The 17,895-nt window shown below is 46.0% G+C and overlaps 1 long non-coding RNA gene across 1 annotated transcript; it reads right to left on the bottom strand.

Annotated features, from left to right (window-relative positions):
• Positions 1 to 386: 386 nt before the first annotated feature.
• On the bottom strand, positions 387 to 6,475 carry LOC122239386. The gene is made up of 3 exons (XR_006218406.1): positions 6,432 to 6,475; positions 5,318 to 5,483; positions 387 to 718 (listed from the first exon to the last, which is right to left on the bottom strand). It is a non-coding gene; the product is annotated as an uncharacterized LOC122239386 (long non-coding RNA).
• Positions 6,476 to 17,895: the final 11,420 nt, after the last annotated feature.

Below are 17,895 nucleotides of genomic sequence, written 5' to 3' on the forward strand. Positions count from 1 at the left end.
CTTCTCAAAATGAAGATTCTGACAGGGGAAGACCAGCTGGGCCGAACTAAACAAGCCACAGACTTCTTTCTCCAGCCAAGTGGAGGGTGAGGAGGGGGGCAGCTCACCCTCTGGGGGGCTGTTGGTAAAATAAATAGCGAACATCGTGAGGCCAAATCCAGCCTGCTTGACGAGAACACACCAGCTATTGTCTCTGTGTTTCAGGGTCTGCACTTCCAAGCGGGAGCCACCCCCCCCCCCAACCCGCCCACCTGTGTCCAGAGACACCCCTCCAGGCCTGTCCTGCTGTGATTCCCACAACTGGCATCATCAGCCTCCCGCCGGAGGCCCGAATTAGGTTGCACGTTTGCGAAAGTTCATGTTTTGATTCCCAGGCAGAGCTCTTTGAAGGACTGGGGCAGAGAAGTGTAAGTTTTGAGACAGTCCCGGGTGGCATCTCTCCCAAACCCCACACTGCGAATTCCCAACTTGCAGCCCTCTGTGGATGCCTCCCCGGCTCCACTCTGGACCCTTCTTTCTCCAAAATGACCTTGCCACCTGCTTCCCAAGAAGGGCTACTCCGCATCCTTCTCCACCTTTCCGGGCTCCCCTGGGGTCTCAGGGCTGTGGCCCGCCTCCACCTTGACCCTGGATCCCGTCTCCTCTGTGTCCTCGAAGGCTTTTGTTCCACCAACCGCCTCTACTTTCTCCAGGATCTTCAGTCCTCTGCTAGACACCCCTGCTTTCGAAAAAAAAAAAAAAAAAAAAAAATCCCTGAACTTTGCTTGTCTCCTTCGTCCCTCAATATCTCTTGCTATTCCTCCCCCGAACCTCTAGGTGGCCTTTAATGATGCTGGGGCTTCCTGCCTTGGAAGTCTCTGCTCCCTGGAGGGACTGGCCCTCTTTCTCTCCGGATGTCCCATCTTCCCTGTGACCTTCCGTCTTCCTCTCTGCATCCGGCACCTCTGCCTGTAGCTCAGTCCACAGGGCTTCCGCCCGAGACCTCTCCTCATTCCGCACCCTCTCCCTGGGTCCTCAACCATGGCCCCGGCTTTAAACCACCCTCTCCGTGTGCCCCATGACCATTCTTAAGATCTTCTGATTCCGGGGGCACCTGGGTGACTCAGTCTGTTAAGGGTCTGACTCTTGATTTGGGCTCAGGTCATGATCTCGCAGTTCATGAGTTCAAGTCCCACGTTGGGCTCCGAGCTGATGGTGTGGAGTCTTTTTGAGATTCTCTCTCTCTCCCTCTCTCTCTGCCCCTCCCCCCTTGCTCATGCTCCCTCTCTCCCTCTCTCTCAAAATAACTAACTAAACTTAAAAAAATAAAATAAAAGATCTTCTGATTCCAGAAACCTCAAAAATGTGCAAAATTGGATTCTCATCTTCCCACCCCCAACCTCTCCTGGCTCCGGAACGCCCTAGCTCTACTGGCAACCTGGGGGGCTCCCATACTCTTCCCCGTGCTCACTGCCACATTGCCAAACCCTGTCTCTACTCCCTCAAAATGAAGTCCAAAACCACCCACATTCATCTGCTTATCTGTCTTCCCAACACACACACACACACACACACACACACACACACACACACACAAATGCAATAGCCATCAAATCAGAACTGTTTTGTTCACAGCTATATCCCCACCAGACAGAAATATGCCTGGCACAGAGTGAATATTCAGTAAATGTCACTCCACTGAATGAACAAATACATAATGACTGAGTTTATGTCAGGTAACATCATGGTTAAGCATATCTATTTAAATTCAGAAGGCAAGAGTTTGAGTCTTGGTTCTGCCATTTACTCTTTGTGTGACTTTTTAAACTGAATTAACTTACCCTGAGTCTGAATTTCCTGATCTCTAATGTGGGCATAAAAATAGCAGATGACTCAAGAGTTCATTGTCAGGATGAAATGAGAAAACACATGTAAAGAACTCATCCTGGTGCCAGGTACACGTGAAGGCGTTAGATATGATTGTTGTCATTCTTTCCTGTCTTCAGACCCCACCTGTGTCATATCATCTCCCAAACTGTCCCTCAGAGTCCAGACTCCTCCCCTCAGGTGAGTCCTCAATCCTACTCTCAGAACCAGAGTGGTCTTCACAAATGCAAAATAGAGCATAATACTCCTTTGCTGAAACCTTGTAGGTGAACTCCGCCTCTAGAGTCCAAATCCCATAGTCTGGCCTCAGCTTTCCCACCCCCAGCTTCATCTACCCTCAACCCCATGGACCCTAAACTCTAGTAAACCACTTGCTGTCCCTCCCCTCCAGGCTATTGTCTGAGCTATTCTCTAGTTCTAGGAGAAATGTTCTCTACCCTTCTCCCCTCCTAATCATTCTACAAATAAGACAGACTCTTCTGTGAAGCTTTTCCTCATCTCTCATTCACACACACCCCCCCCCCCACCATCCCATGCAAACTTACTACAGCCCAGTTACACTCCTCTATGACAGCTAGGGTGACCAACCTTCCCAGCTCACTCAGGACTGAGGGGTTTTGAAGAATGCAGGACTTTTAGTGCTAAAACCAGAGAGTCCTACGCAAATGGGGCGTTTGGTCACCCTAATAGCATCGATCACATTGTTTAGGAATTAGCTGTCTTTCTGATAAGATTGTAGAGCACAAATTTTGTCTTGCTTATCTTCATATCCCCAACATCTAACCTAGTGTCAGGCACATTTATAATTATATGGTCCATATTCAATAAATATTTGCTAAACGTATTCACTGAGATAACAGCTAATTGGGGCAGCAGAAGAGCTATTGGCCATGGCTCAAATCCTGTCCCCCTTCCTGCATGACCTTGGACAAGTTATTACTTTCATTTATATATTTATTTGTTTGTCCCCAAATGATTCGAGGCAAATTTCTTGGTCTCGCTGAGCCTCTGTTTGCTCATTTGTACAATGGAAGATAATAATATCCATTTCATAGAGATGTTGCAAAGATTAAATGGATGTAAAGTGGTTCAAATAACTCCCGGCACATAACAAGCTTTCAGTAAATGCTAACTGCTATTACTATTGTCCTATGTATTATTATTTAAAGAGTTAACACAGTGCGTTCAATAAAGGCTGCTCCCTTCCTGCCATTAAATAAATGAATGCAGGTGGCCTTAAGTGTAATTATGCCACAGAAAAAAAAAGCAGCCCTTAAAACAGTGGTCAGCCACCTTGGCTGCACATTAGGACCCCCTAGGGAACTTTTACAAAGACTGATGCCCAACCCCTTACCAATTAATTCAAATCTCCAGTGATGAATCCGCACATCAGCCCCTTTAAAGGGCTCCCCTGGAGATTCTAATAGGCGGCCAGGTTGAGAAGTTCTGCCTCAGGGCACCAGGTTCCTCACTCTTTAACTCTTAATTGCTGGGCTGGGTCTTTCCAAATAGTTATCCCTAATGTAGCTGTTGTCAGCAGTCAAAAGGGCTTAATTCCCTTTGTCCCCCTCCCTTGTCCTCAGGGCAAGAACTGGAGAATTTCCAGCTGACCTGAGGGGAGCAGGCGTTGGCCTCTCCTGTTACCCATCCCAGGCTGTACCCTACCTGGTTCTAAAGCCTTGGCCTGGCCCCTGCTGCTCCCTTCCCCTCAGCCTCCTCACAGCTTCATGATCTCTCAGGAACAGAAAGAAATGAAAAGAGGTCACTTTATCTGTGTCTACCCAAAGGGTACAGATGGTTTTCTTTTCCAGCCAGCATTTCTCAAAAGGGGCTCCACAGACATCTTCTCAGGGACCAACCAGTTTGGCGTGAGAAAAGCTTTGTTGGCTTTTTCAATTTGCTGATAATCTAAAATGTGACTACTGCACATCCTCTGGTCGGCCGGTCTTAAGAGACCCACTGCAGGAACTGAGTGCCCGGGTTTGTGCTTTGTAACATAAAGTCCGTGCACACGTACAGATTCCGAATAGTCTTAACAGAGGGAGCAAGGCAGAAAACTGAGTCCTGCTATGGCACCAGGCAGTAGAAGCAAAACAGACTCAAAGTGATCAGGAAGTAGCCTTAGTGTCAAATCAGCTGTACAAACAAAGCCAGTTTGTGTGTGGCTTTTCATAATGTTCGCAGCGGCTAATTAGCACTGAAGATACATTTAGGATACTTTTTTTCCCATTCCAAAACCCTAGGTAGAGAAAGCCCATTTAATTTTTTCATTAATGTTTATTTTTAAGAAAGAGACAGGCAGAGCACGAGTGGAGGCAGGGCAGAGAGAGAGAGGGAGACAACAGAATCTGAAGCAGGCTCCAGGCTCTGAGCTGTCAGCACAGAGCCTGATGTGGGGCTCAACCCCATGAACCGTGAGATCGTGACCTGAGCCGAAGTCAGATGCTTAACTGCCTGAGCCACCCAGGTGTCCCTCCCATTTAAAGTAGATTTTAGGGCTTCTGGGTGGCTCAGTGGGTTGAGCATCTGACTCTTGATTTCGGCTCAGTTCATGATCCCAGGGTCGTGGGATCGAGCCCCACATCAGGCTCTGAGCTGAGCAGGGAGCCTGCTTAAGATGCTCTCTGTCTGCCCCTCTCCCCAGCTCATGCCCTCTCTCTCTAAAATAAAATAGACTTTAGTAAGGCTAACCATATCTTTTAGTGAACGTGAGTGATCTACAGATCATTAAAATAATGATTCACTTCATTAAAACCTCATTACCATCAGCAATTGAGAATTGCTCACTGGCTCACTGGTGGTTATACAGTGTCTGATTGTCCAGCACTAGAAAATACAGCTTGGGTGCGACTGATACCATTTGTAACTATTCTTATGAGAAGAGAGAGTCTCTGCATTGGTAATATGAAGTGGAAATACAGAAACTAGACCCGAGGCTACATCTTTCCATTATTAAGCCAGCAATCGTGATTTATTTTTAGTAGAGCCTGACCATAAATCCCATCAAAATAATACCGTTTATTTAGATGTTGTGCCTATGCACTTTCTTTTGCTTTTAATTTATAACTTTGGAGCGGGGTGGGGGAGGTTATAGGTGTATAAGAGCTGTAAGCATGAACAGTTTTATCTGGTTTTATTTTATACCTAATTAAGAGATGACAAAAATAATTCCAGTCTTTGTTGTCTGTCCTCCATGATCTTTTCCTTCCTGGTTTGGAAACTTGTGGTGATAGATCGAAATCATCTGGGGGCACTGTCAGGTCCTGCCCTGGTCATACAGAGGTCAGTAACAGCAGTTTGGAGTGGGAGACACTCCCTGGGCTGCAAGTCTGCTTTGTCAACACAGGTAGAGCCTACTTTGTCACTTAACAGCTATGGGTCCTCGGCCAAGTCACTTCATCACTACTGAGCCCTCTCTCCTCCCCCCCCCCCCATCCCCACCAGACCTCACCTTCCTGAGGTGTACCATCCTCTGACTCCACCTTCCAGTGGCTCTGTGATCCTCTCACAACAACTCTAGGTAGAGGATGAAGCCCAGAAGGGTTTGGGGGCAGACCCGACTGAGAATTCTGATCCAGGCACTGACCTTGAACACAAGTTCTCTGAGCTTCAGGTTCCTTAATGCAGAACAGAGAGAAGAAGGCTGTTGTCACGAGGTGTTTCTTAGACTAAACAAGATGAGAACTCTCTAGGAGGCACAGAACATGCCCCTTCCCGGGGACTGCTCAGGGAACATTCCATGCCGCCATTAGAGTTCCCACAAAATCCCCCCAGGGGGCTCTGGGCCAGCCGGGAAGGAGAATGTTTTTTAGGCTTTGGTTTTTAACCTCAGCCCATAACCTCTTTTCGTCCATATAAGGTCATCCTGAATCTTCTCTAGATTTCTGAATAGCTCACCACAGGATGCACAAGAGGAGATGGGGAACCTTGGGGAACAGAGCAAGAGGGGTCAGGCTGAGGCTGGGGAATGGTGGGGCCCAGGGCTGGCCCTGTTGCTGCACAGAGAGACAGCATCCTCCCCTCAGGAATAGGGACTTCTCCCATCACAAGGCCATTGGAGGTGAGGCCCTCCTTTCCTGTGCACTTTTTAGCTAGTTGTAACTAAGCAAACTAGATTTGCATTTTTATTTCAGTAAGGTGTAAATGACTAATCAAACGTACACACATCTGCCATGCTTGTTTACCTATGTGAAACTAATTAGTGGACTCCAATCCCACCCAGGAAACGTGGGTGGGGAGAGCAATATTTACTGGGTCCCTCCCCACGTAAGGTCAGCCCTGGACTGGGGAGAAGCCCCTTGCTCCTACGCTCCCAGCAAGGAGAGGCAACTCCCACTCTGGAAAGCAAGAGGCTGCCCCAGCCTTAAGCCCAGAGACCCCAGATTTTTCCAAGCCCAGGTTCCCAGTACCTGGTGGGCATGTGGGAGGGGGCTTCCCATTCAGCCAGGATTCACAGAACCTCCAGAATGTGAGCCCTCCTCCCTGGCAGAGAGTTCCTGTCACCTGGACCCCTGAGGGGACCCAGTGGGTCTGGAATATCAAACCCCATTTTCTGTTCTCCTCACCTCCTCCTAGCTGCTCCAAGAAATCCTGCATAAAAGATCAGCTCTTCTCAGTTCTGTCTGATATTATATTAGTTCACTGTTGTATCACAGTAGCACAGAGTGGGAGGTTTCGACAGCAAAAATGTACTGTCTCACAGTCTGGAGGCCAGAAGTCCAAGGTCAAGGTTTCAGCAGGCCTGGTTTCTTCTGAGGCTGCTCTCCTTCGCTGGCAGATGGCTGCCTCCTCACTCTGTATTCACTTTGGGGTTCAGTTGTTCCTCTGTGCGTGCACAGGTCTATTCCAAATCCTCTCATAACAACACCGGTCATAATGAATTAGGACCCACCCTAAAGACCTCATTTTAACTAAATTACCTCTTTAAAGACATTCTTTCCAAGTACGGTTGGAGATAATGAGGTACAGGAGGTTAGGACTTCAACATATGAGTTGGGGGCTGGAGGGGCAGGGACACAACTCAGCCTATAACAGCCTATATTACTTTTTAAAAAGATTTGTTAGTGTTTATTTTTGAGAGAGAGACAGAGCGTGCGCAGGGGAGGGGCAGAGACAGAGAGAGAGAGAGAGAGAGAGAGAGAGAGAGAGAGAGAGAGACAGAATCCGAAGCAGGCTCCAGGCTCTAAGCTGTCAGCACAGAGCCTGATGCGGGGCTAGAACTCACTAACCGTGAGATCATGACCTGAGCCAAAGTCAGACGCTGAACTGAGTGAGCCACCCAGGTGCCCCATGATGGTTACTTTTACGCATCAACTTGACTAGGCTATGGTGTCCAGCTGTTCGGCCATACATCCGTGTAGATGTTGCTGTGAAGGTATTAGATGCGATTAACATTTATTATTTTTTTTAATGTTTATTTTTGAGAGACGGTGTGAGCGGGGGAGGGGCAGAGAGAGAGTGAGACACAGAATTTGAAGCAGGCTCCAGGCTCTGAGCTGTCAGCACAGAGCCCAACATAGAGCTCAAACCCACGAACTGTGAGATCATGACCTGAGCTGAAGTCGGATACTTAACCGACTGAGCCACCCAGGCACCCCTAGGTGAGATTAACATTTAAATCGGTAGATTTTGAGTAAGACGCATTAACCTTCATAGTGTGGGCCTCATCCAACCAGTTGAAGACCTTAAGTCCAGACTGAGGTCCCCCAAAGAAAAGGAATTCTGCCTCCAGAGTGCAACACAAAAATTCCCCGAGTTTCCAGCCTTGGACTCAAGACTGCAACATCAACTCTTGCCTCAACTTCCAGCCTTCCAGCTTGCCCTGCAAATGTCAGACTTTTCAGCCACCACAATGTCATGAGCCAGTTCCTTACAACAAATCTGTCTCTCTTGCCCTATTCAACAGGAAAGATATATGTCTCATCTTAAATTCTCAGAAGAATCCTAACTAATACAGATATTCATTTCCAATACTCCTGTATTGCAATAATTATGATTACATTAGCATGGGATTATATCCACAGTAAGTTTTCTTTTATAAGAAGTCCAGTAGCAAGTGACAGCAGTTCCCTCGCTCAGGGAGGGAACGTGTCACCATTGAGATCCCACTCTGTCTCCTACCTCTGCTTTCCTGCACACTAGATGCATTCTCTGGCAGGTTCTCTCTGCATATCATGGTGGCAAGATGGTGGGCCAAAGCCCCAGCGTCAAACTGGGAGATCCTACCCTCTCAGCAACTAATGGAAAGAGCAATTCTTTAGTACCCAAGAGCTCTAACACAAGTCCCCAAATTGTATCTCATTAGATAAACGTAGGTCACACGCCCATTCCTAAAATAATCATGGCCAGTATTCTCTTTTTCCAGCAATTGGTTTAAATGTGAGCACATGATCTAGTTCTGGAAAGGCCGTTGAGGATTTCCCAGAAAGGTTTCTCTCCCTCCATGATAACAGAGGGGCTTGTGAGAAAAAAAAAGCTTTTGACCCCTTCTCTGACATCTTGCTTTGGAGGCTCTCAGGTAAGCCTGGGACACCAGAAGGTATAATGGGAGACTAGCCTAGGACACGAGCCCTTTCACTGAGGACAGCAGCAGAAAGACAGAGACAGTGTCTTTGATGATCTTGTTGGGCTTCTGAGCAATCTTGAGACTACCTACTTCCAGAAATCTTGCTAATGAAATTTAAAATGTCCTGTGGGTCCAAGCCACTGGTACCTGTCACTAAAACCAATCCTAAGTGAAAAAGACATTTTCCCAAACTCAGTGTTCTCACCTATGAAATAGGAGCAAACATTAGCACCTTCTGCGGTTAGCGTCAGCATTAAATGAAATAATGCCTAGTAGTGTCTGACACACAGAAAACAGTCAAGGAACTTTGGTTTCATTTCCTATGGCCAGTCCCTCTGGCTCTTTTAAATTCTAAGTATTCCTCAATGGATTAATTGATTGCTTTGTCAGACCTTCCTCATCTCAGATATTGTATTGCTAAGCTTCTCCTTTCCAGAGTAGTTGGTTCCCTACTTGTCTGGGCCAAGGCCTTTCTCCATCTGGTCTCAAAGATCTGAGTCTGTAACTAGAGAAATGCCCTCTTGTTCCCCAGTTAAGATGTACTATCATCATGGATTACTGCAAAACCCTTTCTTGTTTTGTTTTTTCCTTTTTGATCCCTTTTCCTACTTAAACACACTTGCACACACACCTCTGCCACTCTTAACCACTCTAATGTTTTTTTACGTATGTGAATTCTTTTTGAGAGAGAGAGAGAGAGAGAGAGCATACAAGCATGGCAGAGAGAGAAAGGGATATAGAGAATAGAGAATCCCAAGCAGGCTCCACACTGTCAGCATAGAGCCTGATCCGGGGCTCGAACTCACAAACCATGAGATCATGACCTGAGCCAAAATCAAGAGTCAGATGCTTAACCGAATGAGCCACCCAGGCGCCCCCCCCCCCCACCTACCATTGATTTCTTTTAAGTGATCTCATATCCAGCAAAATCTTGCTGAGTCTACTTATTACTTCTACTGGTTGATCCTGTTGGATTATTCAAGTAGATATTTAAATTTTTTTTAACGTTTTATTTATTTTTGAGACAGAGAGAGACAGAGCATGAACAGGGTAGGGTCAGAGAGAGGGAGACACAGAATCTGAAACAGGCTCCAGGCTCTGAGCTGTCAGCACAGAGCCCAACGCGGGGCTCGAACTCACAGACCGCGAGATCATGACCTGAGCTGAAGTCGGCCGCTTAACCGACTGAGCCACCCAGGCGTCCCTCAAGTAGATATTTAGATCATATGTGAACAGTTTTATTTCTTCCTTTCCAATCCTTTCTTCTCTTATTTCCTTTTCACCCTGATGGGTAGCTTCTCTGTGTCAAACAACAGCAGCATAGGAGTATCGGTGAAATCTTGGGCAAATTTCCTCTCCTTTCCTGACCCTCCGTTTCCCCAGCCAATAAACCATCCCCATGGACTTGTGAGGATCACGATAATAAACCCAAAGTTCCTGGCACCCAGTCGGTGCTAAAAGCATAGAATGTAGCTTTACTAATGCCCCTAATAAACATATGAATTGTCCATTTCTTTGTATGCTGTGTATCCCACTTACAGGGAGTTGTACCATTTAAAATATATATGATATCTAGGGGCACCTGGGTGGCTCAGTCGGCTAAGCATCCGACTTTGGCTCAGGTCATGATCTCACAGTTGATGAGTTTGAGCCCCGCATCGGGCTCTGTGCTGATAGCTGAGAGCCTGGAGGCCCCTCCCCCACGCATCTCTCTCTCTCTCTCTCTCTCTCTCTCTCAAAAATAAATAAACATTAAAAAAATTTTAATACATAGGATATCTAAAGTAGAGAGATGGTAATTTTTATTTGAATCTACAATGGAGGGCTCGGTCGGTTAAATATCTGACTCTTGATTTCAGCTGAGATCATGATCTCGGGGTTCATGGGTTCCCGCCCCATGTCAGGCTCTGCATTGACACTCTGGAGCCTGCTTGGGGTTTTCTCTCTCCTTCTCTCTCTCTGCCCCTCCCTTGCTCACTCCCTCTCTCTTTCTCTCAAAATAAATAAACTTTTAAAAACTTTTTTTTTAATAAAATGAATTATTTTTAAGACTGGTGGAAAGGATTTCAGCCCCCTACCAACTGCAAAGTTGTCCACTGGAAGTATTAACCACGTATAACCACAGCAAGTTAGCAGTATCAGCACCAGATGCATAGATCACCCCAACTTTTCACTCTGATTTCATAAAGTTAATGTGTCAGCAAACTTGTTATCAACATGTTCTAAAACAAGCTCTCATGATGAGCATGATGGTGGTAGAGACTCTGGAATAAACTGAATTTCATACGTTCTAAACAGACGGGCGATGATTAAAACAGGAAAAAAAAATAACAGCGTGTCAATTTTTTTATTCAACCCAAATATTCTGGTGAGGAAAACACGATAACCTATTACTTATCACATCTCAGGTTTTATTTCCATATAGTAGGTCAGGGCTTAAAATACGATAGATAATGTAAAGGCATAAATAAACTCTAAGTTTTATCCAATCTTTAAAAAAGGTACAAGCCATCAGGCAACTTTCTTTATTAAGTCAGATTTTTTAATTAAGTTAAGAAAAACTAGTAGCTCCACTAAGTGTTGATACGGGCTTGTGCTGGTTGGCTGGTCTTTCCCCCTTCAGACGCGTATTGAAATGCTGATAAGTGGATTGCTAACAGTAATTATAAATATTCTGGGGAACGTGATTTCCAAGCTCTGATTTTCAGGAAATTGCCGAGTCTTTGCTCTATTTGGGTGAAAGCATGTTTGTATAACAGCCTAGCAATAAAAACCATCTCTGAAAACTATTCTGTTCTTTGATGTGACTGCAGGGAATTTCTCACGGCTGATGACAAGGATTTTAAACAACATTTGCACCACTTGGACAGCTTTTCTATTCTGCTTGGAACTGGGTGGTTTTTGCAATCCCCCTTAGTGACATCATGGTGAACTGAACAGCAAGAAATACAATTCCCTCCCAGTGTGCTCATACCTCACCGTGGCTGACGGGCGGTTACCGCCGTGGAAATGGAGTTTGATTTCCCTACACTGACTGTCCTGATTCTCTGATCTCAGCACTTTTCCCCTGTGATCCTAAGCTGGAAAATTGTTTTGTATATGAGCTACCACAGTGCATTTCAAGTGGAACTGTAGAATTTACGTTTTAGAAATTGCCTGTCCTATCAACTATCTGTATCCCTACCCCATACACCATCTCCACAAAACATGTCACGGATGAGGCATACGAAGACTTGGTAGGTATTTCAAAGTTTGTATTCAGTACCTACTGTATGCCTACCTCACTGAAAGGGGACGTAGCATCATTGTATCATTAATTCTCCTGTGAGATACTAGAAAACATATACTGGTCTCTGCCCCTGGTTCCTGGCACAGGGTCTTAAAACCCTTATAATTTCCTGGGTGATGAGAGGAGCGTCTTTTGTTCTAACCAGGTTAACTTTGGGTGAACTCCTGGATGGCACCTGGGTGGAGGCTGGTCACTGGAAAGACCCAGCCATGATTAGAAGAGCTTGCAATTTTCATTCTCTTGAGAAGGCGGAGGGAGGGAAAATGAGAGTCAAATGATACCTATGTGATGAAGCCACTGTCAAACCCCAAAAGCACAAGGTTCAGAGAGCTTCCAGACTGGCGAACGCATCCACATGGGCGGGCGGTGCACCCCAAATCCACCGGGACAGAGTTCCTGTGCCCTGGACCCTCCCAGACCTTACCCTTTGTGTCTCTTCATCTGGCTGTTCATCTGTTTCCTTTATCGTGTCCTTTAATAAACTGGTACCCATTAGTGTTTCCCTGAGTTCTATGAGCCACTCTCGCAAACAATCAAATCCGAGGAGGGAAGAGGCCTCTGGCTGGCAGCTAAGTCAGGCAGAAGTTGTGGGTAACCTGGGAAATACCACTTTCTTATTTATTTTTTATTTGAGAGACAGTGTGCGTGACAGTGTGAACAAGGGAGAAGGGCAGAGGGAGAGGGAAAGAGAGAATCTTAAGCAGACTCCACACTGAGTGCAGAGCCCAATTTGGGGCTGAATCTCACAACTGTGAGATCATGACCTGAGCTAAAACCAAGAGTCAGACGCTAAACCAGTTGAGCCAGCCGGGCACCCCAGCACTTACCACTTCCGCTTGGCATCTGAAGTGGGGGGCAGTCTTGTAGGACTGAGCCCTTGACCCGCAGGATCTGTCTCTAGATGCACAGAGTCAGGATTGAGTTGCATCGTAGACACCCCACTGGGGTCACAGAGACTTGCTTGGTGGAGGGAACCCCATACATCTGGTGTCAGAAATGCTGTGAGTGCGGTCGTGTGTGAGAGTGCAGGAGAAATACATGGAGGACGGGGTTTCCCCACGACATCTCCTAGGGGCCCTGAAGATGGCTGACAGCAATAACAATGCCAAACTCACCGATAATGGCTACTGAGAAAGCACATCACAGTAGCTGAGAGTATAGTCTGGAGTCAGAAACCCTGCCTCGAACCTCAGCTCTGGGGCTCCTGGGTGGCTCCGTGAGTTTAGCATCTGACTCTTGATTTTGGCTCAGGTCAGGATCTCACGGTCTGTGGGTTCGAGCCCCACATCAGGATCTGTGCTGCCAGTGCAGCCTGCTTGGGATTACCTCTCTCTCTCAAATAAATTTTTTACAAAATCCCAGCTCTGCCACTTTAGCGTGTCACCCTCGTTCCTCAGCCTCTCTGTGCTTTGGTCTCCTTGTCTGTAAAACAGGAGTAACAGCACTACCTCAAAAGGCCTCACGGAAATTAAGTGAGATGATGTAGGTGACACTCTCTGTGGGTTACAAATTGTCTTCGTCTGGGAACAACCCATAAGGTTGTACTTTCCTCATGCAAAGAGACACCCAGAGGGGGGCGCCCTCTGGCACTGGCTCGGCAGCTTGAGGGTGCTGGGACTGAGGTCCTGAGGGGCCACTGCTGCTGTCCAGCAGTCATGGTCAGATTCCCGGCAGGGAGTAGGAAGGTGGGCGAAGGCAGGACAAAAGGACGTGGCCTCACTCTAGTCACACACCCTCCGTGCAACTTTCCAGAATCTTCTCAGTGTCTGGGCTCCTCACCTCCCACACAGGTCTGGCCCATCCCCTCACTGACATGGTTCTTTCTCAGCTTACTCATGACTCCGCAAGGCTACATTTAGCAGACATTTTTCATTCCTCATCTTTCCTGACCTCTCTCTCTCTCCCAGTGGAGTGAGATTCCCTCCTTGAAATATGTTCTTCCTGTGGCGTCCATGACACCCTGCTCTCTGCTTCTCTTCCTGTATCTCTGGTGGCTCCTCCTGTCCCCTGAGCATATTCCTTCTCCTCAACCCAACCCCAAAGTGCAGGTGTCCTCAGGCTGGGCTCAGACCCTCTGCTGACTCACCCGATCTCTCTCATCAGGTGGCCTCAGCCATGTCCACAGCTTAATTTCCACCTGCACCCTCCTGATGCCCAACTTCCCCTCTGCAGCCCAGACCTCTCCTCTGACTCCAGACCTGAGCATCGAGTCACCACCCAAATTTTCATGGCTTGTTCCAAAGACTTCTTGCACTCAAAATATCCCAGAGAGCGCCCACGGTCTCCTAGGCCCTAAGCACTCCCCTCCATGCCACCAGACTTCAAGCCTGGCCCTCTCCACACGGTGTCTTGCCCAGGGAATGGCCCGTCCACTATCCAGTCTGGTAAACTAAATACCTGGGTATCATCCTTGACTGCTCCCTCACTCTTTCTTTCCATTTTCAAACCAGCAAAAGGCCCCAGAGCCTTAATCTCCTAAAAATCCCCCACATTCACCAACTTGTCTCTATCCTGCCCCAAGCCACCCTCATCTCTCACTGGGATATGGCAATAGCCTCCTCACTGACCAGCCTATGTCTGTCTGTCTTGTTCCAGACATGGTGTCTTATTCTCTACATGGTGGTGTGAAACTAAATAAAGAAACTTCATTTAAATGAAGTCGGGAGCACATCCAATAAAGTATCCAAAATATATAAAGGGTTTATAAAGCTCAACACCAAAAAAATCAAATAACCCAATTAAAAAATGGGCAGAAGACATGAACAGACATTTTTCCAAAGAAGACATCCAGATACATGAAAAGATACTCAACATCACTCATCATCAAGAAAAGGCGAGTCAAAACCATACCACCTCATACCTGTCAGAATGGCTAAACTCAAAAACACAAGAAACAACAAGTGTTGGCAAAGATGTGGAGAAAAAAGAACACTTTGCACTGTTGGTGGGAACGCAAACTGGTGCAGCCATGCAGCCACTGTGGAAAAGAGTATGTGAGTTCCTCAAAAAATTAAAAATAGAAATACCATATGATCCAGTAATCACAGTAGGGGGTATTTACCCAAAGAATACAAAAACTCTAACTCAAAAGGAAACATGCACCCCAATGTTTATTGCAGCATTATCTGCAATGGCCAAATTATGGAAGCAGCCCAAGTGTTCATCCACAGATGAATGGATAAAGGCGATGTGGTATTTTCGTAATGGAATATTATTCAGCCATTAAAAAGGTATGAAATCTTGTCATTTGAAACAACATGAATGAAACTAGTGAGCACAATGCTAAGCAAAATAAGTCAGAGAATTACAAATACCAGGGGCCCTGGGTAGCTCAGTTGGTTAAGCGCCCAACTTTGATTCAGGTCATCATCTTGAGGTTTGTGAGTTTGAGCCCCACATCAGGCTCTCTGCTGTCAATGCAGAGCCCACTTCAGATCCTCTGCCCCCCTCTCTCTCTGCCCCTCCCCTGCTCATTCTCTCTCTTCCAACATAAATAAATAAATAGGTAGATAAATTTAAAAAAAAAATACAAATACCATATGATTTCACTCATACGTGGAATTTAAGAAACCATACAAACAAGGGGAAAAAAAGAGACAAACCAAAAAAACAGACTCTTAACTACAGAGAACACACTGATGGTTACCAGAGGGGGAGTGGGTGGGGGGATGGGGGAAATAGGTGGAGGGGATTAAGATTACACTTACTTTGTTGAACCCTGAGTAATGTATAGAATTGTTGAATCATTACATTATACACCTGAAAATAATATAACACTGTATGTTATCTGTACTGGAATTTAAATATTTTAAATAATAATAGAAAATAATTTTTAAAAATAAATAAAATGGAGTCAGGAGGCCAGAAGGGGGAGCTCTCATGCCCCCACCACTCAACTGCAGACCCAGCAAGAAGGAAATCAAATTCACTCTCCAGCAGGAGGAAGAATTTCTTCTTGCTTAGCAACAAATTCAGCCAATGAGAAATAGTCACAACCCTGAAATCTTGTTTTCCTTCAATGGACCTTTATTCAAAATAGTCCATCCAAATTCCTCCTTTTCTCTATAAAGTAACCTTCCTTTCCTTTGATCTCCAGACTTACCTACGGCTTTTGCTATAGCTTCCTTGTCCTGAGCTACATTGCTCTGCTAAACTCATTTGTGGGTAAAATAACCGGCTGTTTTACTTGTAAGGTAGTCAGTAGCTGTGGAGATCTTTTCAATATACAAATCTGATCATATCACCATCACCAACCCAGAACACCCTGTATGCTGCATTAAAATCTTATAGGAGGCACCTGAGTGGCTCAGTTGGTTGAGCATCAGAATCTTGATTTCAGGCCAGGTCATGATCTCACAGGTTCATGGGTTCGAGCCCCACATCAGACTCCGAGCTGATGGTGCAGCACCTGCTTGGGATTTTCTCTCCTCCCTCTCTGCTCCTCCCTCTGCTCACATTTTCTCTCTCAAAATAAATAAACATTAAAAAGTAAAAATTAAAAAAAAAAAACCCTTTCAGTAGCTTCTTATTTCTCTTGGGACAGAGGCCAGAATCTGTAATATAACCTACAAAGTTGAACGCTGGGTTCCTACCTAGCACTGGGTCCTCATCTAGCACTACGGGCTCAGCATTCCATGCTGTAGCCATAATGGCCTTCTTTCTAGTCACCAAGACCTTGTTGTTCTCTCTGTCCTCGGAATGGAGTTGGTACAGAGGAGACCAAGTTGTTGAGAGCCTGTGGTGCAGAATGCATCATCCATACGGATAATGAAGCTGACCAGGATTATGGCAAGAAGTGGAATGGAGAAGACTTGGGGTCACCTACCAAAGCCCTTACTGGATGTGTAGAAGAAACCCCAAAATGTAGACAATGAACAAAGTCATAGAGCTGTGAGATATTCCAGTGGCACGAACTTTAGAGTACTGAGAGTTCTTCACTCATGAAGAAAGGGTGGGAGAGCAGCCGTGAGGAGCCAGGAGAATGCGGATCCACCATCTCCTGCCCTGTCCTTCCTCCAGAACTCACGACACCAGGACCGCAGGAAAATGAGAAGCCTCCACTCAAGAGACACACAGGTGAACATGGTCTCTAAGCTGTTCCATTCTGCCTTAGGCCTCATCTCCCCTTTCTGCACCCTCCCTCTTTCCTATTTCCCCACTTTCTTTCTCAATCCCAGTTGCTTGGCAATCTCTCCAATTAAATGGGCATAATAACATTGGCCTTTAAAAAAAAATTCTCATACGGGTCCATGAGGGGACATGTTCAAAGATGTTCATTGTTTTGTGGTAGCAGGAAGGGGACAGCCATCCAAGATTGGAGAAGTAGATTTGTGCCATGTAGAGAATGCACACTGTGGAATATGGCACAGCACTTAGAAAAAGCAGACTGGATGTGCACAGCAATATGGATGAAGTGTAGAAACATAGTGCTCGTAGCACCCAGGCTCTGGACTCTGAATACAATCTCCCACTAAGCAGAACCAGGGCTCCTTAAAGAAATGGCTGACTCCAGTCTAGGGCAATAAATGTATTATGATCCAGGAAAAGATCATCATACCAGGAAGCAAGGAAGCTATCTATCAAAGACTAATGAGATAGTGTCCAAAATAACCAAAAAACAAAATAAAACCTTACAAAGGCTCCCATTTGCCAAAGATGGGGCAATTTAAACATATCAGTATAAATAACTGCAAACAACTGAAATAATCAAATGTGTTTATTTATTTGAGAAAGAGAGAGAGAGAAATAAAGAGAGCACGCACAAGTGGGAGAGAGGGCCAGAGAGAGACAGAGAGAGAGAATCGTAAGCAGGCCCCACGCTCAGTGCAGAGCATGATGCGAGGCTCTATCCCATAACCCTGGGATCACAACCTGAGTCAAAATCAAGAGTCGGACATTGAACCAACTGAGCTACCCAGGTGCCCCTCAAATATGTTTAAATATATGAGTTTATAATCTTATTTTTAAAGCTTTATTGGGGCAGCTGGGTGGCTCAGTTGGTTGAGCAACTGACTTTGGCTCAGGTCACAATCTCACAGTTCATGGGTTCGAGCCCCACATCGGACTCTGTGCTGACAGCTCGGAGCCTGAAGCCTGCTTTGGATTCTGTGTCTCCCTCTCTCTCTGCCCCTCCCCTGCTTGTGCTCTCTCTCTTTCTCAAAAATAAATAAATATT

This window comes from Panthera tigris, chromosome B3 (genome assembly GCF_018350195.1).
Source record: "Panthera tigris isolate Pti1 chromosome B3, P.tigris_Pti1_mat1.1, whole genome shotgun sequence".
In the NCBI taxonomy this organism is placed as follows: Eukaryota; Metazoa; Chordata; class Mammalia; order Carnivora; family Felidae; genus Panthera; species Panthera tigris.